Source organism: Cervus canadensis, chromosome 21, assembly GCF_019320065.1.
Source record: "Cervus canadensis isolate Bull #8, Minnesota chromosome 21, ASM1932006v1, whole genome shotgun sequence".
In the NCBI taxonomy this organism is placed as follows: Eukaryota; Metazoa; Chordata; class Mammalia; order Artiodactyla; family Cervidae; genus Cervus; species Cervus canadensis.
Window position 1 is genome coordinate 36,976,287 of NC_057406.1, and position 26,214 is coordinate 37,002,500.

General features: G+C 37.9%; 1 protein-coding gene and 1 pseudogene across 4 annotated transcripts in view; one reads left to right on the plus strand and one right to left on the minus strand.

Annotated features, from left to right (window-relative positions):
* The first annotated feature begins 585 nt into the window (after positions 1-585).
* Positions 586-26,214, plus strand: part of CCDC91 (coiled-coil domain containing 91) — a 366,658-nt gene continuing 341,029 nt past the window's right edge. For 2 of the 4 annotated variants that reach the window (XM_043439827.1, XM_043439829.1), the window contains exon 1: positions 586-777. The gene's annotated coding sequence lies outside the window, so the exon portion shown is untranslated. Of the gene's footprint in view, positions 778-1,470; positions 1,562-26,214 lie in introns of those variants that run through there. The other 2 variants (XM_043439828.1, XM_043439830.1) reach the window with 1 other exon arrangement.
* LOC122423156 lies at positions 1,191-16,453 on the minus strand (annotated as a pseudogene).

The following is a 26,214-nucleotide window of genomic DNA, read 5'->3' on the forward strand; positions in this document are numbered from 1 at the left end:
ACAGATTTTCCTTTGAACAGAGATGGCATGTACAGATCGCTGTGGTGTGGAGATAAAGACAAGAACAGACGTTAATTCTAGAGGAGAGCTCTTTGGCTGGAGTCATGCAGCAGTGGTCTGGAGAGGCTCTGGGCTTGACTGCAACCCGGTGTTTTCAGAGTTCTGATGATCAAGAGGAGACGCTGTCTAATCCACTCTTTTCTTGAGCACTTAACACAGTTCCAGTATTTAGGGTACTCTGCTTGGAGTTGGTTAAGAAATCAGGGCCCGCTCTTCTCAGGACCAGTCCTACAAAGTCCTAGACAGGAGTGCCATTACAGGGATGGTTTGACTTGTATGGGTTAGGCAGAGAAACAGGGTCTGTCATTCAAGTGAACAAGAAGCTGTAACCAACAGGAGGTAGCGCCTGAGTCAACCTGTTTCACACGGAAGCGCTCTGACGACCACAGGGAGCCAAGAGTGGCGGGCCTCGGAAGATGGGGCCTGGGGCTCGCTCATGGCCTGGGCAGACGTGACGCGCCTGTGGGCGTTGAGTGACAGGCGCGGAGTTGGGCGGGCCTTGGCGGAAATCAACTTCCGGGGGCAGAGGCTCTGGAAGCCGGGTGGTGAGTGCGCGGTCCCAGCGCGTGTGCCGGGGCCGCAGTCCCCGGGGTCTGGGTCGCGCCTGGGTGCGCGTGCGCGGCTGTGTGCTGGGGGTGGCTCACCTGCGCTGTGGGGGGAGCAGCGCGGCCGTGGTGGCAGTGGCGGCAGGCGGCAGCGGCGAGAGCTGGGGCGCAGGTAAACGGACGCTCGCCTTCTGGGCCTGGGTCTGGGGCCCGGGCCGCACGAGGCCGGCGGCGCGCCCTGAGGCGGCCTGGGCAAGGGCGGGGAGCGCGGCCGGGCTTCCGCCACCGGCGGGTACGGCCGCGGCCCGGGGAGGTCTCGGCCGGGGAGTCACGGGGCGTGACCCGCCGCGGGCTGGAGCTGAGCCTCGCTCCCCAGCGGGCGGTGTCTACCCGTGCTTGCCCTCGCCGGCAAATTTCTGCCCCTGCATGTTCCAGAACCTACTGTTTTCGGAAGTCTACGCACAAGTACACGTGATTACTGTCACCAAATCTCCCTTGAACGGTGACTTTGATCCTTGCCGAGTTTTCACCCATCGCGCCTGGTTTCTGTTTTCCCTTTGACTTAAGCACAACAGGATCCGTCAGTCAGTCACATTTCCTTGTCGTTACTTTGGGCCACAGGCTGCAATAAAAGTAGCATTTCAGGGTGAAGGCAGTGGCTGGTAACTTTCCAAGTGGTGAGGCGTCCTTCATCCCCTCAGTGCGCCCCTTCTCCCACAATAAAGATGTTTCTTCCATCTGCCCTTGTTGCGTACTGCGGAGCAAAGCTTTGGACGTAAAACCTATGTTTGGCTTCACTTGAAGGAATGGGAACTCTATTAAATAAAGCAGCGCTGAGTGGGTTTTTTTTTTTTTTTTTTGGTAGGATGATGTTGCTGCTGCTACTCTGACTTGCTTCCCTGATGAGAGTTGGGGAACAGCCTGATTTCCTGCAGGGTCGAGTACTGACCACAGCTGTAGGTGATTCAGCGGCGACTTAGGAATTAGGACTCTTTTTCTCCTTATCTCCTCTTCTGAACTGTACAGGAACTGATGCCCACCTTACTCGTTAAATATTTATCTGGGCGGTCGTTGGACGAAGGCTTTTGGACGGCGTTTTGGATGTTGCATTCGTGCTGGTGATTGGGGGTGGTCTGACGTTTCATCTTGTCACAGGGGGATGGGTTAACATTTCACCCTACAATTTAATTCCCAGAATATTTAGTTGGGTGGGATGACGGGGACTGGCAATAAATTCGCGTTGTTCTCTGCCATCGGAGGCCTGTATCCTTTATCTCATGTGCTTTCTGCTGCAGTTTCTGTTGCTTTGAGGGATTAGCACTACTGTACCTGTAAGGTTAATGGAGCTGGAGGATGCCAGAGAGTGCACCTGTATAGTGCTGGCGAGTGAGTAAACTGTGTGGTAGAGAACTGCCCTGGTTACAAAGTTTGGTATCCTGCAGGCTGGCTAGGAGGTTGTTCAGTGAGTTGGGAAATCTTATTAACTGGTTTCCCAGCAACAGTACACGCCAAATGGAATAAACATAAAGAAAACAAAGTGGTGAAAGTTACAATTTACCTAACTTTTATTAAATGGAAAAATGTATCTTCTTATTGGAGTGATCAGCTCAAAACTCCTGTTTTATTAGAAACTGCAGAAAGTCATCTTAGACAGCATTTTTTTTTTTTTTTTTGGTGGCAATGGGGAAAAAAAGAAGATAGATGGTTACCAAGTAGCTAGTCTGAAGCTTAAAAGGACAAATAGGAATTTGCCTAGTTAGAGGCATTTTATCTTGTATTCCTAGCTATAGATATACGATTGTAAAGTATATAGGATGGTTATGAATAAAGAAAACTATGTTTATTGTCTTGTTCTTCATAGTAGAAATTGGGGTGGCAGTGCATTCGGTTGGATGAGGTCGTTTTTATCAATAACTTGGGAAGGGCATGTTTAGGTGAGTGTTTCCAAATTTTAGCTTGTAATCACTGTGCCTCCTTTATCAATCTGTTACTTGTGACTTTTGGTCTTTCTTGAAACTCATCAAATCTTATTTTCTGTCTAAACAATGAGAACAATAAAAAGGACACACTGGAGTAACTTTTTGTATCAATGTGTTTCTTCTTACTAATGATAAATCAGTTTTTTGATTTGTAATATTTCTGAGAGTTTTTTGTTTCCCCCTTTGTTTCTCCTCCACCCCAATACCCATTTAGATGGGTTGTCATTTAATTTGAAACATATTTTTCAAAGCTTCGCTGGTGGCTCAGTGGTAAAGGACCCACCTTCTAATGTAGGAGACTGGGACTTGGTCTCTGGGTGGCAAATATTGCCTGGAGAAGGAAATGGCATCCCATTTCTGTATTCTTGCCTAGAAAATTCCTTGGACAGAGGAGTCTGGTGGGCTACAGTCCATGCATTGCAAAGAGTCAGACATGACTGAGCAATTAAAGAAGAACAACAACATAGTTCTCAAAAGAGCATGTCCTCTGTCTTTTAAAATGTGGGCTTATTGAGGTATTGTTTATAGGTAAAAACAATCCCTTAGTATCTTGTTCTTTAAACGGACACATGCACAATATTCATATAACCACCACCACAATCCAGACATAGAACATTTCTATCATTCCAAAAAGTTCCCTCATGCTCCTTTGTAGTTGGTTTCCTACCCTCAGTGGTAAATCAGGCAACCACTGATCTGTTCCCTATCCGTATAGCTTTATCTTTTCTGGAGTGTTATATTAACAGACTCATACAACAAATAAAATTTTTTTTCTGGTGTCTTTCAGTTAAGGCTTTTGTGATTCACCCATTTTGGTGCATGTATCAGTGCTTTGCCCTTTTTTGCTTTATTGCTGAGTAACTATTTCATTTCTTTGCCTTGATCACTGAGGAAGGCTTTCTTATCTCTCCTTGCTATTCTTTGGAACTCTGTATTTAAATGGGTATATCTTTCCTTTTCTCCTTTGCCTTTAGCTTCTCTTCTTTTCTCACCTATTTGTAAGGCCTCCTCAGACAACCATTTTGCCTTTTTTTTTGTTTTTCTTTTTTTTTGTTTTTCTTGATCACTGCCTCCTGTACAATGTCACGAACCTTCATCCATAGTTCTTCAGGCACTCTGTCTGTCAGATCTAATTCCTTGAATCTATTTGTCACTTCCACTGTATAATCATAAGGGATTTGATTTAGGTCATTCCTGAATGGTCTAGTGGTTTTCCCTACTTTCTTCAATTTAAGTCTGAATTTGGCAATAAGGAGTTCATGATCTGAGCTACAGTCGGCTCCCAGTCTTGTTTTTGCTGACTGTATAGAGCTTTTCCATTTTTGGCTGCAAAGAAAATAATTAGTCTGATTTTGGTATTGACCATCTGGTGATGTCCATGTGTAGAGTCTTCTGTTGTGGTGTTGGAAGAGGGTGTTTCCTATGACCAGTGCATTCTCTTGGCAAAACTCTGTTAGCCTTTGACCTGCTTTATTTTGTACTCCAAGGCCAAATTTGCCTGTTACTCCAGGTATCTCTTGACTTCCTACTTTTGCATTCCAGTTGAAAGGGATGATGAAAGGGATATCTCTTTTGGCTGTTTGTTCTAGAAGGTCTTATAGGTCTTCATAGAACTGTTTAACTTCAGCTTCTTCAGTATAACTAGTTGGGGCATAAACTTGGATTATTGTGATATTGAATGGTAGAATGGGAAAGACTAGAGATCTCTTCAAGAAAATTAGTGATACCAAGGGAACATTTCATGCAAAGATGGGCACAATAAAGGACAAAAATGGTATGGACCTAACAGAAGCAGAAGATATTAAGAAGAGGTAGCAAGAATGCACAGAAAAACTATACAAAAAAGGTCTTCATGACCCAGATAACCATGATGTGTGATCACTCATCTAGACCCAGACATCCTGGGATGCGAAGTCAAGTGGGCCTTAGGAAGCATCCCTACAAACAAAGCTAGTGGAGGTGATGGAATGCCAGTTGAGCTATTTCAAATCCTAAAAGATGATGCTGTGAAAGTGCTGCACTCAATATGCCAGTAAGTTTGGTCAGCAGTGGCCACAGGACTGGCAAAGGTCAGTTTTCATTCCAGTCCCAAAGAAAGGCAATGCCAAAGAATGCTCAAACTACTGCACAATTGCAATCGTCTCACACGCTAGTAAAGTAATGCTCAAAATTCTCCAAGCCAGGCTTCAACATTACGTGAACTGTGAACTTCCAGATGTTCAAGCTGGATTTAGAAAAGGCAGAGGACCAGAGATCTAATTGCCAACATCTGTTGGATCATCAAAAAAGCAAGAGAGTTCCAGAGAAACATCTACTTCTGCTTTATTGATTATACCAAAGCCTTTGACTGTGTAGATCACAACAAACTGTGGAAAATTTTTCAGGAGATGGGAATATCAGATCACCTGACCTGCCTTCTGAGAAATTGGTATGCAGGTCAAGAAGCAACAGTTAGAACCAGACATTGAACACATTGAACAATGGACTGGTTCCAAATCAGGAAAGGAGTATGTCAAGGCTGTATATTCTCACCCTGCTTATTTAGCTTCTATGCAGAGTACATATGAGAAATGCAGGGCTGGATGAAGCACAAGCTGGAATCAAGATTGCTGGGAAAAATATCAATAACCTCAGATACGCAGATGATACCCCTGTTTTGGCAGAAAGTGAAGGAGAACTGAAGAGTCTTTTGAAGAAAGTGAAAGAGGAGAATGAAAAAGCTGGTTTAAAACTCAACATTCAAAAAACGAAGTTCATGGCATCTGGTCCCATCACTTCATGGCAGATAGATGCAGAAACAATGGAAACAGTGACAGACTTTATTTTTCTGGGCTTCAAAATCACTGCAGATGGTGACTGCAGCCATGGAATTAAAGGACGCTCCTTGGAAGAAAAGTTATGACCTAGACAACATATTAAAAAAGAGACATTACTTTGCTGACAAAGGTCTGTCTAGTCAAAGCTATGGTCTTTCCAGTAGTCATGTATGGATATGAGAATTGGACTGTAAAGAAAGCTGAGCACAGAAGAATTGATGCTTTTGAACTGTGGTATTGGAGAAGCCGCTTGAGAGTCCCTTGGACTGCAAGGAGATCCAACCAGTCAATCCTAAAGGAAATCAGTCCTGGGTGTTCATTGGAAGGACTGATGTTGAAGCTGAAACTCTAATACTTTGGTTATCTGATGTGAAGAACTGACTCATTTGAAAAAAACCCTGATGCTGGGAAAGATTGAGGGCAGGAAGAGAAGGAGACGACAGAGGATGAGATGGATGGTTGTCCATAGTCACCAACTATGGACATGAGCTTGAGCAGACTCTGGGAGTTGGTGATGGACAGGGAAGCCTGGCATGATGCAATCCTTGGGATTGCAAAGTGTTGGACACGACTGAGTGACTCAACTGACTGCCTGTTTCATTTTATGTCTACATCACAGTCTATTTTTTCACCAGTTGATGGATATTTAGGCTGTTTCCAGTGTATATCATTTAGGAGTGAAGCCGCTATAAACGTTCATGTACATTTCTTTGTATATTCTTCTGTGGGTCTTTGTGTATATATATGCTTTCACATCTTTTGGTTAAATTTCTAAGAGTATGATTCTCTGATCCTGTGGCAAATGTTCACTTTAAAACAAATTACCAAAGATAAGAAATTACCAGCATTGTTTGATGCTTCCATTTTCTCCACGTGCTGGTCAGCATTTTTCATTTTACTTTTAATTTCAGCTATTCTAATAGATGTTTAGTGCTATCTCAATGATATTTTAGTTTGAATTTTCCTATCAGCTAATATGTTGAGCTTCCCTGGTGCCTCAGATGGTAAAGAATCTGCCTACAATGTGGGAGACCTGGGTTTGATCCCTGAGTTGGGAACATCCCCTGGAGGAGGGCATGATAACTCACTCCAGTATGCTTGCCTGGAGCATCCTCATGGACAGAGGAGACTGGCGGGCTGCAGTCCATGGGGTTCCAAAGAGTTGTACACGACTGAGCGACTAAGCACAGCGATACGTTGAGCATCTTTTCATGTGCTCGTTTGCTGTCATTTGCTATCTTGTCTGTTTTCTTTGGTGAAGTATCTATTAAAATCTTTGGTCTGTTTTCTGAGTTGTAAGAAGTCTGGATACAATTCCTTTATCATATATATGTTGACAGATATTTTCTTTCAGTCTGTGGTTTGTCTTTTTATTTTCTTGATTGTGTCTTTCAAAGAGTTGAAGTTGTACATTTTGAAGAAGTCCACATTATCATTTTTTTTCTTTTGTGATTTGTTCTTTTGTGTCCTATCTAGAAAATTTTGACTAACCCAGAGATACAGTGATTTTTTTTTTTCCTGTGTTTTCTGTTAGAACTTTTATAGTTTTAGATTTTACCTTTAGGTCTGTGATCTGTTTTGATCAGCCTTTTATTCATTTCTCTATGTAGTACAAGATATGTGTCAAAGTTCTTTCTCTCTCTCTCTTTTTTTTTATATGTGGACACCTAATTTGTCCAGTAACACTTGTTGAAAAGACTATCCTTACTATCCTTTCTTCAGTAAAATTTCTTAGCACCTTTGTCAGAAATCAATTGACTCTATGTATAGATATGTTCCTGGACTCAGTTCTGTTCTGTCATTCCGTGTGTCTTTCCTTTGGCCAAAACTACACTGTCTTCATTAATGTAACTTCATGGTTTTGTTTTGAAATTAGGAAGTCTGAGTCTTCCCATTTTTTTTTTTTTCTTTTTAATTGTTTTGGGTATCCTAGCTCTTTCTTTCCATATATGTTTGTATAAAACATTTCTATTTCTATAAAAAAGCATCCTGGAATTTTGATTCTGGACACATTGAAGTTATAATTTTGCTTGAAAAGAATTGACATCTGAATGGTTTCTAATCCATTAATAAAGCCTTGATTTTTCTCATTACTATTTTAAGCTCTTAGCATAAAACTTTAACACACATTTAAAAAAAATGTGTCTAACTGTTTCATGTTATTTGGTGCTGTTGTAAATGGTATTCTTTTTAAAAATTTCAATTTACAATTATTTATATAAATAAATTGATACTTTATTTTGACCCTGAATTCTCAACCTTGTTAATAAATTCACTTACACTAGTAGGTTTTGTAGACTCTTTGGAATTTTCTGTGTTAACAATCTTGTCTGTCAGTAGAGACAGTTTTAGTTAGTTCATAATTTCCTATTTTCCTTTTATTTTATTTATTTTATTTTTTCATTATACTGGCTAGGACCTTCATGATGAGGCTAAACAGAACAAGTAAGAGCTGACATCCTTGCCTTAATTCTCATCTTAGTGGGGAAAGTATGTTATCTTTTACCACAAAGTAGTTAGTATTGGTTTTTTGTAAATACAATTCTCATCAAATTGAGGAAATTTTCTTTAACTTCTAGTGAAAATTTTTTAAAAATCATAAGTGAATTTTGTATTTTTTTGATTGTGGAAATTGTAGTTGATTAGAATGGAAAATTGAGAAATAAGCCTGTAAAGAAAAGAATTAATCCATTTCTATTAGTATGACATAATTCTTGCTGTGTTTTGCTGGCATTTTTTTGTTTGTTTGTTTTTATTTTGAAAACATTTAAAAAACAAAGTTGTAAATATTGTCATATTTTTTCCTTTTCACTAAACATTACACTCATTGTTTACTACATCATGAATTTCTTGAAAATTTGACTTGTATGTTCTTGATTTGCCATTTGGATGATTGTTTTCCCCATTAGAATTAATAGTAAGTCTATGTGCATAATTCTGATAAAATTCTTTTAGTTGATTTTTTAAAAAGTGATTATTACTCAAAATGCATAAACTTTTTTCAAATTCTTAATATACACTGCCCCCTTGTTTAATTTTATATTCCCAGAATTTATCTGCCTGGATCTTTATTTGCAATAAATTTTGGAGCGAAAGGTGGCAGTTAATATTGTTGAGTTTTTTGAGCATTGTTTCAAGATAGACTGCTAGGATTTCAGAAACTCAGTTTATTTGATTTATCTAGTTTATATCATTTATTTTATAGGTTTAGCATGTGCAATAAGTAAATGACTTTTCCTTCCACATTATTATTTTGCTGCCAGTGATTTAGATAAAATTCCTGATGCATTTTGTGTAATGTAAACGCTCAAGTTCTTTTGATAAGGATTGTAGAAATCTTGTGTTCAATATCATGCAGAAACCCTTTATGTATGTTGTTTTATTGAGTTCCAACCAGAACCTTTTGTTGTAGGTAAGTAGTATTTTCCCCATTTAATAGGTGAGGAAACTGAGTTTCAGAAAGGTGAACAATGTTATTTAAGATTGTATCAACAGTGAATGGTAGAGTTGGATTGATCACAAGTCTTTTTTTTATACTGTTTTTATTTGTAGACTCCAATACGAATATGGAGTTCATGTGAGCATTTTGTATATATTCTGTTTGTTCTGGATTGGTCTTATTTTAATTTGTAGAATAAGCTCATTAAGCAATTTAATAAGTCAACATGAGACAGTTTCAGTTAATTCTAAAATGTCCAAATAGGAATTTATATTTATTTCCTTTTATATTGTCTAATTTTAAATTATTTTAGACATTTCTTGCCCTGTATCCTCTTCCCTTCCCTGTCAAGTCTCCAATAAGGAGTAGAAAGACTGTTGTTAGCTATATGCTGTAGTTTTACTTAAAGAATTAGAGATACATTTATTGTCACTAGTAGAGAATACAATAATTTTAAAATTTTGAAAGGAGAAGATTATTTTTAAGTCACAGGTTTATTAGATGAAAATCAGAAGTAATGTTAGCTACTTTAAAATGCAGCATGTTATAATTCTAGTAAACCTTTTATCCTTAGAAGTGTATGAACATTTTGGCATTTACATAATGCTGTTGAACACATATATTCATATAGACTAATTATATCAATGAAGAAACCACTGTTTTGTAAAGTGTGAAATCACTTTTTCCATGAAGTGATATTCAGGGAAGACTGTCTTTCTTCCCCCTTTGCCAGCCTTGCTAACATAGACCATGTGCACCTCCTACCAAAAGCAGGCATAGATAGTGAAGAAGCCAGCCAAATTGCCTTTAATGTTGTGTCCAATTTTGTGATAGAGGAGGGTCTACATGATCATTTCAAGATGTTTTACTTTTGTATTATAAGAATTCAAAACTTCTGCAATTGTAGAAAGACAGTGCTATGTTATGCAAGATTCATTAATATGTGTGTGCTTCTCTGATAGACTTAGGGGTTTACATGAATATTACTAAAAAACTACATGTTGGATGAATGAAAATCAGATTTTTGTTTGACTTACAGACTCTTAAGAAATGGATGCTCCAAACCGTGGATTGTTATAGTATATTATTCTGCATATTGATTATAAAGTATTCAGTTATACTTCATGTGCTACTGGTGTGCAACATTGTACTTGTGTCTTTGAATCTAGGGCATCTTGTAGTCAGTACGTAGTTGGATCATGCTTTTTCTTCATTCTGCAAATTTCTGCCTTTTGATCAGGTTGTTTAACACATGTGTATTTAAGATAATTGCTGATAAGATAGGGATTATACTTGCCATTTTACTGTCAAGTTGGTACATATGTAATTGCAGTTTCGAATCATGAATTTTAAATCATTATAACTAGGCTTAGGTACATCTTTTTAAATCAAAATAGGAGCCATTACAACCAACACATTCTTGCCAATGAGAAATAGATTTGTTTATCCCTGTAGCATAAAAATCTGTGCTTTGGCATTTGATGAACTCTTGGAAAGAATTTTCTGCCTCCTGCTGGTTGTGGAAGCATTTTTCCCTGCAAAAAGTTATCCAGATGTTTGAAGAAGTGGTAGTTGGTTAATGAGAGGTCAGGTGAATATGGTAGATGAGGCAAAATTTTGTAGCCCAATTCATTCAACTCGTGAAGCGTTGGTTGTGTGTGTGTGGTCAGGTGTTGTCATGGATAAGAATTGGGCCCTTTTTGTTGACCAGTGCGTGCTGCAGACATTGCAGTTTTTGGTGCATCTCAATGATTTGCTGAGCATACTTTTCAAATGTAATGGTTTCTCTGGGATTCAAAAAGCTATAGTTGTTCAGACTGGCAGCAGATCACCAAATAGTGACTGTGACCTTTTTTTTGGTGCAAGTTTGGCTTTGGGAAGTGTTTTGGAGCTTCTTCTCAGTGTAGCCACTGAGCTGGTTGGTGCTGGTTGTCGTATAAAATCCACTTTTCTTTGCATGCCACCGTCCAATCAAGGAATGGTTCATTGTTGTTGTGTAGAATAAGAGAAGATGACTCTTCAGAAGGATGATTTTTTTGATTTGGCGTCAGTTCACAAGGCACCTGTTTACCGAGCCGTTTTACCTTTCCAATTTGCTTCAAATGCCAAAGGACTCAACTCAGTGGCTGATGTGTTCCTGGGCAACTTCTCCTGTAGTTGTAAGAGTATCAGCTTTGATGATGTCTCTCAGTTGGTTGTTGTCAACTTCCAGTGGCTGGCCACTACACTCTTCATCTTCAAGGCTCTCATCTCCTTTGCACAACTTCTCGAACCAACACTGCACCGTATGTTTGTTAGAAGTTCCTGGGCCAAATACATTGTTGATATTGTGAGTTGTCTCTGCTATTTTACCTCCCATTTTGAACTCAGATAAGAAAATTGCTTGAATTTACTTTTTGTCTAACATCAGTTCCCTAGTCTAAAGTAAATATAAAATAAACAGCAAGTAATAAGTCAGTAGAAAAAAAAATAAAGAAGTGCACATTAAAATGATGTTTAATATAACCACATTTCTTTAAGGATGTATTCCAATATCAAGTGGCAAATTTCTACAAGCAAAAACTGCAATTACATTTGCACCAACCTAGTATTTCTTTTCTGTATATTTTTAAGTGTTTTTGTTGTTGCTGTTCCTTAATCCCATTACTGCTTTGTGTTGTATTAAATAGATATTTTCTAGTGTGCCATTTGAATTCTTTTATTGCTTCTCTCACTGTGTTTAAGTTACTTTTTTAGTGATTGCCCTGGGGATTACAACTAATGACTTTATAACAGTCTGTTTGGTGTCCATTTTGAATTAGCACCAACTTAATCTCAAATTTTTAAAAAGTTTGCTCCTATGTAGTTCCATTTCTTCTCCTTTGTTGTGCAACTATTGCATAAATTACATCTTTCTACGTTGATGCCCATCAACACAGATTTGCAGTCTTTCTCTATGCAGTTGTCTTGTAAATTGTATAGGTGAAAAAAGAATTACAAATACACCTTTTGTGAAAGTCGCTCAGGTGTCTCTGACTCTTTGACCCCATGGACTGTAGCCTGCCAGGCTCCTCTGCCCTTGGAATTCTCCAGGCCAGAATACTGGCGTGGGTAGCCATTCTCTTCTCCAGGGGATCTTCCCAACCCAGGGATCAAACCCAGGTCTTCCACATTGCAGGCGGATTCTTTACTGTCTGAGCCACCAGGGAAGCCCAAAATATACCTTTATATTTACATAGGTGAATATAAAAGACAATTTTTATATTTACCTGTGTCTTTTATATTTGCCTGTGTAGTTGTCTTTACTGGTGCTCTTTATTTCTTTGTGAGGATTCAGTTGCTTTGTATGGTTCTTTCATTTCAGCCTGATTACTCCTTTTAGACTTCCTCATAGATAAGACCTCCTGGTGATAAATTCTCTTTGTTTTTGCTTCGAGTAAGGTTAATTTCTCCTTCATTTTTTTCTTTCTTCTTTTTTTAGTATTAGTTTTGCTGCATGTAGAATTCTTGGTTGAAAGTCTCTCTTTCAGCACTTTGGGCCATCCCATTGCCTTCTGGCCTCCATGGTTGTTTATGAAAAGTCAGGTTAAAAATCTTATCACTGATTGCTTGTACATGATGAGTTGCTTCCATTTTGCTGATTACAAGAGTCTCTTTGTTTTTGGCATTTGAAAGTTTGATTATGACACCTTAAAGTGTGGGTCTCTTTAATTTTATCCTACTTGCAATTTGTTGAACTTCTTGGATATGTAGATTAATGTTTTTCATCAAATTTGTGAAATTTTCTAGCATTATTTCCTTAAGTAGTCTTTCTGCCCCTTTCTTTCTCTCCTTGTTTTCTGGAACTCTGATTATGCTTATGCATACGTTAGTATTTTTGGTGGTTATCCACAGGTCTTTGATACTTTGTTAATTTTTCTTTATCCTTTTTCCTTTTGCTCAGTCTGGTTAATCTCAATCGACCTATCTTCACATTCACCGATTCTTTCTTCTATCAGTTCATAATTTGCTGTTGAGGTCTTCAAGTGGATTTTTTAAAATTTCAGTCAGTGTACTTTCAACTCTAGATTTTTTTTTTAATTTATTTTTTTATTGAAGGATACTTGCTTTACAGAATTTTGTTGTTTTCTGTCAACCTAAACATGAATCATTCATAGGTATACATATATCCCCTCCCTTTTGAATCTCCCTCCCATCGCCCTCCCCATCCCACCCCTCTAGGTTGATACAGAGCCCCTGTTTGAGTTTCCTGAGCCAGACAGCAAATTCCCGTTGGCTGTCTATTTTACATATGGTAATATAAGTTTCCATGTTACTGTTTCCATCTCACCCTCTCCTCCCCTCTCCCTGTGTCCTTAAGTCTATTCTCTATGTCTGTCTCTCCATTGCTGACCTGTAAATAAACTCCGGATTTTATATGTTTTACTTTTATAACTCCTGTCTTTTCATTAATATTCTTTATTTTGTGAAACATTGTTATTATTTTTCCTTTATTTAGGCACAGCTTCCTTTAGTGATTTGAGACATTATATTTGAACATATTAGAGTTGTGAATTTTAATATTTTTGTCTAATAAGTTTAATGTCTGAGTTTCCTCACAAGTAAATTTCTGTTGACTGCATTTTTTTCCCTCTGTGTAGGGGCTCTATGTTCTTGTTTCTTGGCATGTATGATAATTTTTGTTGAAAACTAGACATTTATAAATATATGTCTGTTGTGTATATATATTTTAAAATACATTATATATATGTAGTGTGGCAACTCCAGATATCAGATTTTTTTCTCTCCTCTCCAGGTTTTTAATATTTTTATTGTTACTATTTTTCTTGCTGTTTTTCTGTTTTGGTGAACTCTTTATGTAAACTCTGTGTTCTTTGTCTTGTGTGTACACTTGGAGTTATTTCATTCTGTCTTATATAATTGGGTCAATTTAAATAGAGGAAGTATTTTGTTAGGGCTTGTGAATTATGCTTAAAAAATTAATATAATTATCAAAATGATTACAAAAAGTAAGAAAACATTTTTTGAATGCTTACAGAATGCTATGCCTGCACATAGTGCTTGGTTAATGGGATTTTCTAGTAAAGAAAGATAAGTAGAAGCTCAGGTTTTGTTTTTTTTTTTTTCAATTTGGTGAAAAGTCTTTAGACTTGTGCTTGTGGAGTTTTAATGCCTTAGTAATTAAAGGTAGCTGAACTTATTATTTTTTCCCTAGCGTTTAACTCACTGACTTAGCATCTTGTCATCTTGTACTACCTGAGAGTCATAATTAATGTTATTTTCAGTGTTTTAGAAGAGATTTGGTTGATTGTTGCCTTCAAACAGTTGATAAGAACATGGGGTTAAGATGTAGAAATACTTATACACAATGAATGGAACTTAAGTGAATAAAACTTACTGGTGTCAGTGCCAGCACCTAATAGCTAGCATTGTTTGGATTTGGTTATATATTTACTCAGTGGAGAGATATTGTCAGTTGACATTTCTGTAGGATCTTGACACTATTGCATATATATAAAAAAACATTGGGAGTACCTAGATTGCCTTGTGAGAAAACTCTGGAGTTTTAGCTAATGGCTCAGTTAATCTTCATAATGGTACAGAGGAAAAGTTTTTCAAACGCTGCTCAGATGATGTCAGATTTGTCAGGAATATACCCAATTATAGAGGCTTTGTGTGCTTCAGACATTTTTGTTTCCACATGCACATTTAATTCTGTTTTGGATGAGCTAGTGTCTGTATATTTTAGAAGTCTTTAAGATAAATTTGGTACTCAGTTACTTATTACATATGAAAGTGAAAAAAATAAATTACAAGTTAAAATCAGATGGAAAAAAATGATCCTGCCAAGGATACTGGTACCTTAATTCAGGAAGAAATGAAAATCCGTGATTAGAAGAGTTTTATATTATCTTAGAAAAATGTGAGCAAGCAAGTCCTTTATGTGTTTCTTTGGTAAACAGGTCTGTTTTCTGTTAAAGGACACTACTAGCAGATGAAGACCTTTGGTAGGTGCATGAACAAGGATTTAATGACTGTCAAACTGAGTTTATGAAAGCGAAATAATGGACTACTGAGCTATGGTGAGAAGCAAAATTCAACTCAACAGAAATCTTTATTGAGCCCTGACTATAATTTCAGGGTTCTGTACTAGGCATTGGAAGATACAGAAATAAATGTCACTTGATTTTCAAGGACCCTAGTCAAGTGGGTGAGAGTAATGTAAATGATACATTAGAGAGAGAGCACTGATTGAAAAGTAATGGGGTCCTGAAAGTTAGACTAGCAATGCAAGGGAAGACCCTGATGAAGCTGGACACATTGAACCCCTGAATGCTGATGAGTACCTTTGCCAGTGGAAGCATCCTTCCCATGCTCAGTGATAGTGGCTTTCTCATCCTCACTGGGGGCTCTGCCTCACTCCTGTGGGAGTAGCTCTCCACCACTGTCTGAGATCTGAGGGGATTAATTCTGCATTAATGGCCACTCCAGAGGCAGTTGCCAAAAAAGGCAGTGCTGATCTCCCTAAGACCTGCCCCTATACTCTTCTAGATCTATGACTAGACTCAAATCCCAGCAGGTTTCTAAAGATGAGGTACAAAGTGTGACTTATGGGGAAATGTACTACACTCCAAAAGAACTACCTGAGCTTTCTAATTTATACAGACAGAAATCCAGGGAACATGTGTGAGAATGATACTAGAGGTATGGCATAATCATGAAAAGAACATAAAGCTGGACCAGGCAGAATTTGGTCAGCTCTCACTAATCAGAGCTCCTGCATTTAGTGTGGCTGTTTGACTGAAATATGCACCCAAACGTGGCGCACAGTGAGTGAGCTGGAAACACAGGATCTACCTATTTTGGTTCAGTGTCAAGGAAGGGATTCAAAGGCTTAGGGAGATAGGAATATTAGAGTGGATTTGTCATTTAAGAAGACCCTCACCCAAACTGGGAGGGTCTGGAGGACATACCTTTTACTAATATTATGAGAGATAAATTGTGAGGGGAGTCCTGGCATCCTTGAAGAGTTCTGTGATTGCTTCAGTGTGAATGCAATCACTGAATCGGGAAACCTAAATGCAATGGGAGGAAATAAATTCCAGGGTAACAGGGGCCCAGTTGTGACATCTAACTGTCAAAGGCAAGGTGAACCAGGTTTGGATAGCAGAGTCAAAGTGACAGTTATGATAGTCTGGCTCACGCAGAACAGTGGTGTTGGCTCATAGATTATGGTGATCCTAGAAGTGAAAAGATAGGGAGCCTACTAAATTCTTACTTGATCTGTATAAGCAGAAAAGTTCTAGGTCAGGTGAACAGAAGTCTAGCCTGAATCATAAAAACAGAGTCATGACCCATCAGTCAATTCTAAGACTTGAATTTTTGCAGACCTAGAATCCTTTGAGTGAAGAGGAGGCAATGTCTCCTTGAAGAAGGACTCTGGTACACTGCCAAAGTGTATACCAGTAATCTTTCTCCCAGCCCTCCCCCAAGGGACCTACAGCCTTTTACCAGGGTAATTGTTCATTGGAGAAAAGGAAATAATCAGACCTTCCAAAGACTAGTGGATATTGGCTCTGGACTGATGCTAATTCCAAGAGACCCAAATTGTCCCTTTGGTCTATCAGTCCGCATAGTGGCTTATGGAGGTCAAGTAATCACTGAAGTTTTAGTTCAGATCTGTCTCACAGTGGGCTTAGTGGGTCCCCAAGTCCATCCTGTGGTTCTTTGTCCAATTCCAGAATGCATTATTGGAATAGATATACTCAGCAGCCGTTGCAGTCTCCACATTGGTTCCCTGACCAGTGGAATGAAGGTGATTATGGTGAGAAAGGCTAAATGGAAGACAGTATAATTGCCTCAACCTAACAACATAGTAAACCTAAAGCAGTTTCTCATTTCTGGAGGAATTGCAGATATTAGTGCCATCATCAAGGACATGAAACATGCAGGGTGGTGATTCCCACCACTCCCCCATTCATCTGATCTGTTTGGCCTGTGCATAAACAGATGGATCTTGGAGAATGACAGTGAATTATTATAAGCTTAGCCATGTGGTGATTGCAGTTGCAGCTGATATACCAGATATGGTTTTATTGCTGGAGCAGTTTACTACATCCCCAGGTGACTTGTGTATAGCTGTTGATCTGGCAAATACCTTTGTCTCCGTCTCTGTCAATAAGGTCTAGCTGAAAAAGTTTGCTGTCAGCTGGCAAGGCCAGCAATACACCTTTACTGTCCTACCTCAGGGGTATATCAGCTCTCCAACCCTACATCATAATTTAGTTTGTGTGGCTCTGAATCACCTGGTTCACACTGGTCCATTAAATTGAGGACATTATGTTGACTGGGCCTTGTGAATAAGAAGCACCAACTACATTAGACTTGTTAGTAAAACATTTTAGTGTCAGAGAGTAAGAAACAAATCTGATAGAAGTTCAGGGGCCTCCTACTTCAGTGAAATTTCTAGGGGTCCAGTGGTGTGAGGTATCTTGAGATATCACTTCTAAGGTTAAGACAAGGATAAGTTACTGCATCTGGGCACTCCTACAATCAAGAAAGAGGCACAACATTCAGTGGATCTCTGGACTTTAGAGACAGCATAGTCCTCATTTGGGGTATTTTGCTCTGGCCCGTTTCCTGACTCAAAAAGCTGCTAGTTTTGAGTGGTACCCAGGATAAGACCAAGACTCTGACAACGGTCCAGGCTGCTGTGCAAGCTGCTCTGTCACTTGGCCCATAGGATCCGGGAGACCTAGTGGTCCTTCAAATGTAAATGGTGGATAGTGATGCTGTTTGGAAGCTTTGGCAGATTTCTACCAGAGAATCATAGGGGAGGCCCTTTGGATTTTGAGCCAATGCCCTGCCATCCTCTGTGGATAACTATGCTTCTTGGAAATAGCTGTTGTTCTACATTTGGGCCTTAGAGACTGATTGCATAATCATGGGCCACCAAGTTACCATGTCACCTTAGCCGCTCATCATAAAATGAGTGTTATCTGACCCACCAACTCATAAAGTTGGGCGTGTATAGCAGTACTTCATTATCAAATGGAAGTGGTATATATCTGATCAGGCCTGCGCAGGCCTTCAAGGCACAGACAAGTGGAAGAAGTGGCCCAAATGTCCATGGTCCCTGCTCTGCTACAGTGTCTTCTTTTTCCAGAGTACATACACCTGTGGCCTCGTGGAAAGTTTGCTAAGATCCGTCCACAGAAGAGAAGATTAAAGCCTGGTGTATAGATGGTTTTGCATGATATGCATGCAGCCCAGGAAAGCGGTTGACTGCAGTAGTACAGCCCACTTCTGGGACATCCCTGAAGGACAGTAGTGAAGGGAAATCCTCCCTGTGGATAGAACTTCAGGCATGGCACCTGGTTGTTCACTTTGCTTGAAAGGATAAATGACCAGACATGCAGATGTGCACTGATTCATGGCCTATGGCCAGCCGTTGGCTGGATGGTCAGGAACTTGGGAGAAACATTGGAATGTTGGTGACAAGGAAATTTGGGGAAGAAGTGTGGATAGACTTCTTTGAATGGGGTGGGGGGAAAGTGAAGATATTTGAATTTCATGTGAATGCTGACCAAAGAGTGATCTCAGCAGAGGAGGATTTTCATAATCAAGTGGATAGGATGACTGTCTCATTCTCTGGGTACCAGTCAGCCTCTTCCCTGTCATCTGTGTCATTGTCTAGTGGGCTTATAAGCAAAGTGGCCGTGCTGGCAAGGGTGGACGTTACAAATAGACATAGCAACATAGACTTCTCCTCATCAAGGCCAGCCTGGCTATGGCCACTGCTGAATGCCCAGTCTGTCATCAGCAGAGACTAACCCTGAATCCTTGATATAGCACCATTCTTAGTGGGTGATTAGCCAGCTAACCGGAGGCAGGTTGGTTATACTGAACTGCTCCCATCATGGAAGTGGCAGCGATTTGTTCTTACTGGAATAGATGCTTAGTTTGTATATGGATTTGCCTTCCCTACATGCAGTGCTTCTGCCAAAACTGTCATCTCTAGAATTATAGAATGCTTCATTCACTCCATGGTATTCCACATAGTGTTTCTTCTGTTAAGGAACTCACTTCACAGCAAAAGAAGTGTAGCAGTGAGCCCACGCTCATGGAATTCACTGGTCTTACCTTATTTCCTGGGCTTTCCAGGTAGTGCTTGTGGGAAAGAACTTGCCGGCCAGTGCAGGAGACATAAGAGATACTGGTTTGATCCCTGGGTCAGGAAGATCCTTTAGAGGAGGGCACGGCAACCCACTCCAGTACTCTTGCCTGGAGAATCCTGTGGACAGAGGCTCCTTGTGGGCTGTGGTCAGAAGGGTCGCGGGTCGCAAAGAGCCTGACACGACTGAAGTGACTTGGCACAGCCCAGCCCAGCACTGCACACCTTGTTTCCTACCATCCTGAAGCAACTGGCTTGACAGAATGGTGGAATGGCCTTTTGAAGACCAAGTTATGGTTCCAGAAGACTTGTTATTAACTTATTATGGTGTCAGTACCCTGTAGGACTGGACAAGGTTCTCCAGAAGTTGTATATACTTTGAATTAGCATACAGTATATGTTGCTATTTTTCCCATAGCCAGGGTCACAGGTCCAGGAATCAAGGGGTGGAAATGGGAGCAGCACTATTGCCTATTACACCTAGTGACCCATTAGCAAAATTTTTGGTTTCTGTTTCTATGACTTTATGCTCTGCCAGTTTATAGGTCCTAGTTCCAAAAAGAGGAGGGCTTTCACTTGAAGTGATTCCATTGAATTGGAAATTAAGAATGCTGCCTAGCTACTTTGGGCTTCTCATGCCTCTGAATCAACAGGCAAAGAAGGGGTTATTGTGTTGGCTAGGGTGATTGATCCTGACTACCAAAGGGATATTAGACTTATATTCCACAGTGGAGGTAAGGAACTCTATGGCCGAAATACAGGAGGTTTTTTAAGGCATCTTTTAGTATTATCATGCCTTGTGATTAAGGTCAATGGAAAACTAAAACAACCCAATTCAGGGAGGTCTTCTAATGGCCCAGGCCTCTCAGGAATGACGGTTTGGATCACCCCACCATGTAAAGAACCATGATCAGCTGAAGTGCTTGCTGAAGATATTTGATCAAACTTTATTCTGAGTGTGTTTGTGAGGTTAACATTAGAATTACTAGACAGAGTAAAGCTGATTGCCCAAAAGAACAAAAAGCTGAGTAAGACAGAACTTCTGCCCAATTGCCTGAACTGGGAAATTGGTCTTCTCTTACTCTTGGACACTTTGGATGCAGACTGGAACTGCACCATCTGTTCTCCTGGGTTTCCAGCTTGTCAGCTGTGGATCTTGGGACTTCTTAGCTTCCATAATCTTATGAGCCAGTTCCTCTTAATCTAGTTCTCTGTCTCTTTTATGTGTGTGTGTGTACATGTATAAAATATAAAATATATTAAAATTATATATTATTATAAAAATAATAATTACAAAGCTGCAGTAACCAAACAGTATGGTACTGGCATAAAGACAGAAATATAAATCAGTGGAATACGATGGAAAGTCCAGAAATAAACCCATGCACCAGTGGTCAGTTAATCTGTGACAAAGGAGGCAAGAATATACAATGGAGAAGAGACAGTCTCTTTAACAAGTGGTGCTGGGAAAATTATAAAACTGCATGGAAAAGAATGAAATTAGAACATTCTTTAACACCATATACAAAGATAAACTCAAATTGGATTAAATACCTAAATTTAAGACTGGATACTAGAAAACTCTTAGAGGAAAACATAGGCAGAACACTCTTTGACGTAAATCTCAGTAATGTCTTTTTGGATTCACCTCCTAAAGTAATGAAAATAAAAATAAACAAACCTGCTTAAAAGCTTTTGAACAATAAAGCAAACCATAAACAAAAAGACAGCCCACATCATGGGAAAAAACTATTGCAAACCATGTGACCGACAAGGGATTAATCTTCAAAATATACAAACAGCTCATGCAGCTTAATATAAAAAAAATAAACAACCCAATCTAAAAATGGGCAGAAGATCTGAATAAACATTTCTGCAAAGTAGACATACAGGTGGCCAAAAAACACATGAAAAGATGCTCAATTTCACTAATTAGTAGAGAAGTTGAAATCAAAACTACAATGAAGTATTATCTCACATGGTTCAGAATGGCCATCATCAAGAAGTCTACAAATGGTAACTTCTGGAGAGGGTGTGGAGAAAGAGAACTCTCCTACACTGTTGGTGGGAATGTATATTGGTACAACCACTATGGAGGATGGTATTGAGATTCCGTAAAAAACTAAAAATAGAACTACCATATGATCTAACAATCCTGCTCCTGGGCACATATCTGGAGAAAACCATAATTTGAAAAGATACATGTACCCAGTATTCATTGCAGCACCATTTACAATAACTAGGACATGGAAGCAACCTCAATGACCATCAGTAGTGGAACTGATATAGGTGTGGCACACACACACAATGGAATATTACTCAGCCATAGAGAAGAGTGAAATAATGTTGTTTGTAGCAACATGTGGCTTAGAGATTATCATACTAAGTGAAGTAAGCAAAAAAAAGACAAATATCACATGATAATTGCTTATATGTGGAATCTAAAAAATATGATACAAACGACTTTATTTATAAAACAGAAACAGACTCATAGATGTTGCAAACAAACTTATGGTTAACAAAGGGACAAATATTCATGTATTTGTGAATATTACATTCATGATATAGAACATTTCCATCACTCTGAAATACTTCCCTGAGTCTCTTTACAGTTGATCCTTGGTCCCTGGAAACTATTGACTTGCTTTTGGTTACTAAGGTTTTGCCTTCTTAGGAATTTAATATAAAAGGAACATTATAGATGTCTTTTTTTTTTTGTATTTGTGTGTGATCGGCTTCTTTCACTTGATATAATAAAGATTCATCCATGTTGCACATGTGTTACTCATTTTTATTGCTGAGTAGTAGCCCACTCTATGGACGTACCACAATTCTTCTGTTTACTAGTTGATAGGCATTTTAGTTGTGTCTGTTTTAAGTCTTTTTAATTTTAGCCACTTTAGTAGATGTGATCAGTACCTGCATTTTGGATTTAATTTTCATTTTTCTAAAGACTAATGATGGTTAAACATCTTTTCATGTGCTGTTCTTATACTTTCTTTTATGAAATATGTATTCATTTTTTTGGTCATTTAAAACATAGAATTGTTCATCTTATTTAGTTGTAAGGGTTATGTTTATATTCTGGATCTAAGACCTTTACCAGATATATTTTTCAAATATTTTGTCCCAATCAGTGGCTTGCCTTTTCATATTCATGACAATACTTATATTTTAAAAATTTTAAAATTGTGGTAAAATATGTATAACATAAAATTTGTCATTCTAATGTTCAGTGGCATTAAGTACATTGATATTGTTATGCAACCATCACCACTGTCTATCACCACTTTTTTGTCATCCTTAATTGCAACTGTATACCTATTAAATAGTAATTCCCCACAATCTCCCACCCTAGTCCTTGGTAAACACCATTCTGCTGTCTCTAAGAATTTGACTATATCAGTGCCTTATATAAGTGGGATCATATAAAATTTGCTCTTTGGTTTTTGTCTTATTTCACTTAATATAATGTCTTTGGGTTCATCTATATTGTGTCATGTATCAGAATTTCATTCCTTTTTAAGGCTGAATTGTATTTCATTCTGTGTGTATACTACATTTTGTTTATCTGTTCATCTACAGATAGACATTTGGGTTGTTTTCACTTTTTGGCTATTGTGAATAATACTGCTATAAAGTTGAGCATATGATTATCTGCTTTCAGACAATTGTGAGAGTCTCTGCTTTAAGTTCTTTTGTGTATATACCCACAAATGGAATGCTGGATCATATGGTAATTCTATGCTTAATCTTTTGAGGACCCACCATTCTCGTTTCCAAGACATGCTGCATTTTTATTTTTATTTATTTATTTATTTTTTTAGTTTTTTTTTGCATTTTTAAAGTCTGTTTCCTTTCTGCCTTGGTTCAGTGAGTGTGCTTCGTCATTGTAGACAATGAACCATTGGGAAACAGCTATTAGTACAGGAAGAATAGTAGCCAAAGAATCTGCAGGTTTGCATGCTTTCTCGCTTATTTCCATAAAAGCCATTACTTGTGTTAATGCACTGATCTGAAAGCTAAATGTTTCTCTGAAAGTGGTTCAGCAACCACTGGCATCAAAAATAACTTGTTATATATTCAGATTCTTGAATGTCACTCTGATTCAGACTCTCTGGAAGTAAGAGCAGACAAACATGTGTTTTGAACAGACGTGTTTAATTTTGATTGTCTCTTTTGTTTCTTCTGTGGTTTGTACTTTTTGTTTTATTTAAGAAATCTCTACCTAACCTGTGGTCTGAAAGATTCTCTTCAGTCTTTTCCTGTAGAAGTTACATAGTTTTAGGTTTTGGGTTTAGGTATATTATCAGTTTCAAGTTAGTATTTTCTTTGCAGATACACTGTAAATGTCAAGGTTAATTATTTTGCATATTGATATCCACGTGGTCAAAAGACTGTTCTTTCTCTGTTGTATTACCTTGGGAACTTTGTGGCATATATGTGTATCTGTTTCTGAACTCTATGCTTATGACACTATGTTGACTTACTGTAGCTTTCAGGTAAGAATCATAATCATATAGTGTGAGTCTTTCAGATTTGTTCCTCATTTTCAAACTGTATTGGTTATTTAGGTTCTTTACATTTTCATGCATATCTTGGAAATAGCTTGACAGTTTTTAAAGTAAAGCCTACTGGGCTTTGATTAGGAAAATATTTATATCTCAATTTGAAGAGAAGTAATAACAATGCTGAATTAATCTGGTTCATATATATGTTTTGTACACATTTTGTTAAATTTGTCATTGTTTCAGATGTTTGATGATACTATTGGTATTGCTTATTTAATTTTCAATTATTAGTTTCTAGACTATAAAATACAGTTGATTTTTTTATATTGACTGTGTTTTTCAGTCTTTGACCTTTAACACAAAGTCAATATAAAAATTCCTTAGGATTTTCTTTATAGACAAGAGTGTTCCCTGTGAATGAAGATAGTTTTACATCTTTTCCAGTCTATATGTTTTTAATTTCAGTTTATTGTCTTATTACACTAGCTACGACCTCCAGTGAGATCATGCATCTTTGAGTTCCTTGGGATCTTAAGATGAAGGCATTCACATTCAGTCTTTGACCTTTAAATATGTTAGCTGTGAGTTTCTTGTTTTTGTAAATAGCCTTCATCAGGCTGAATACACTTTCTTCTGTTCTTTGTATATTGAATGGGTTTTCAGTTCTGTCAAAATGTTTTCTGCATTTATTGATGTGATCATATGATTTGCCTTCATGTGAATTAAGTTTATTTAGTTTTGGACACTCAACCAAACTTGTATTCCTGCTGCTGCTGCTGTTCAGTTGCTCCCTCATGTCCAAGTCTTTGCGACCCCATGGACTGCAGCATGCCAGGCTTCCCTGTCCTTCACGGCACTGTCTTCTGGAGCGTGCTTAGATTCATGTCCCTTGAGTCAGTGATGCTGTCTAACCATCTCATCTGCCTTATTTTTCATGTTATATTAATTTCATATATTGCTAGAAAGTTGTTTAAACTTTGTTAAAATGTTTTTATTCATCTATTTTGATATTGGATGTTATATAATCTTTTATTCTCTGATCTTTGTCTGGTTTTGGTATTGGAGTGATACCAAATACCAGTTTACTTCTCTGTTTTGTTAAAGAGTTTGTGAAAAATTTTATTTGTTTCTTGAATTTCATAGACTTCTCCAGTAAAGCCGCCTGCACCTAAAAGTTTCTTTGTAGAAAGATTTTAACTGTGAAATTAACTTCTTTAATAATCCAGCTTTGGTCAGTCTAATCTATTTATCTGGAGTGACTTTAGGAAGTTTTTCGTATTTTAACAAATTTGTCCATTTTATGTAAATATTTGAAATTATTGGCAAGAAAATTTTTTAAAATATAACTTCCCCTTGTTATTCTTTTAATATCTGTATGTTTCTAGAGATGTCCTAATGTTGAAATTCTTACATTCCTGATATTGGTAATTTGTGTCATTTCTTTGTTTTTATTATCAATTTCACTGATATTTGGGAAGAATCATCTTTTGTTTTTTGTAATTTTGTCTGTTTTTATATTTTCTGTTTTATTAATTGCCATTCTTTCTTTTGAGTTTAATATGTTCTGCATTTTCAGATGCTTAGTGAGATAACCTTAGATCAATTATTTGACTGGTTTTTTGTTCTGTAAATGTAAGTATATAATGTTTATAAATTTCTGTTAAAGCACTGTTCTAACTGTATCCCACAGATTTTGATACATATTATTTTTGGTTATATTTACTTCAAAATATTCCTCATGGGTTATTTAGAATTGTGTTGTTTAATTTTCAGATATTTGGGAGAATTTCCAGATTTATTTCTTACATTGGTTTTTAATATATTTATTCCACACCTAGAGAAGATACTTTGAATGATTTCTCTATTTTTTAATCAGTTGAGACATATCTTGATATTGTCTTCTATAATGTTTAATCTGTTGTTAATCTCATGCTCTGTATGTTTTTGTTTTAGAAGTTCTCTAGAAAGTCCATTTGAGTCTTTTTTACATCTTCCATGTTTCTTATCACCATGATCATTTTTTCTTCTGTTTTCTTAAACATGAAACGTTTATAATGGCTGTTTTCATGTCTTTGCTTATTCTCTCATCTTGGTAGTTTCTGTCTGATGATTTTTCTTCTGGTTATAAGTCATATTTTCCTGATTATTTTTAATATTCGTGTTAATTTTTGATTGGATTAAGACATTTTGAATTTTATCTCATTGATTGCTGAATTTTGTTGTATTTCAAATAGTGCTGTATTTTATTCTGGCTCTAAGTTATATTATGTGGATTCAGTTGGATTATTTTGAGGCACATTTCAAGATTTTTAGTTAGTGTCCAGAAAATCCTTTTGTTGTGGGCCTAATTTAGCCTCACTGCTAAGGAGATGCCCTTCTGAGGATTTGCTGAATACTCTATGTATTAAGAGGTTTATCTAATCTGACTGATAGGAATACAAACTATTGCCAGCTTGTGCAAGCTTCAGATGTTGTTCTGCTTACTTTTATTTTACTTTTCCTATCGTTGTGGAGTTTTCTCATGTGTGTAGAGGTTATTACTCAGCCCAAGCCTTGAACAGCTCTTTCTAACTCTTAGGGTTCTTATCCGGTGTAGTTCTGTCTTCTCAAGTACTTGGCCCTGGAAATTCTGCCTATCTTGTACACTTTTAACTCTGTCCCCTTAATTCAGTGGGAGGCTTGGGTTTCCCTGCCATTTAACCAGCCTGTAA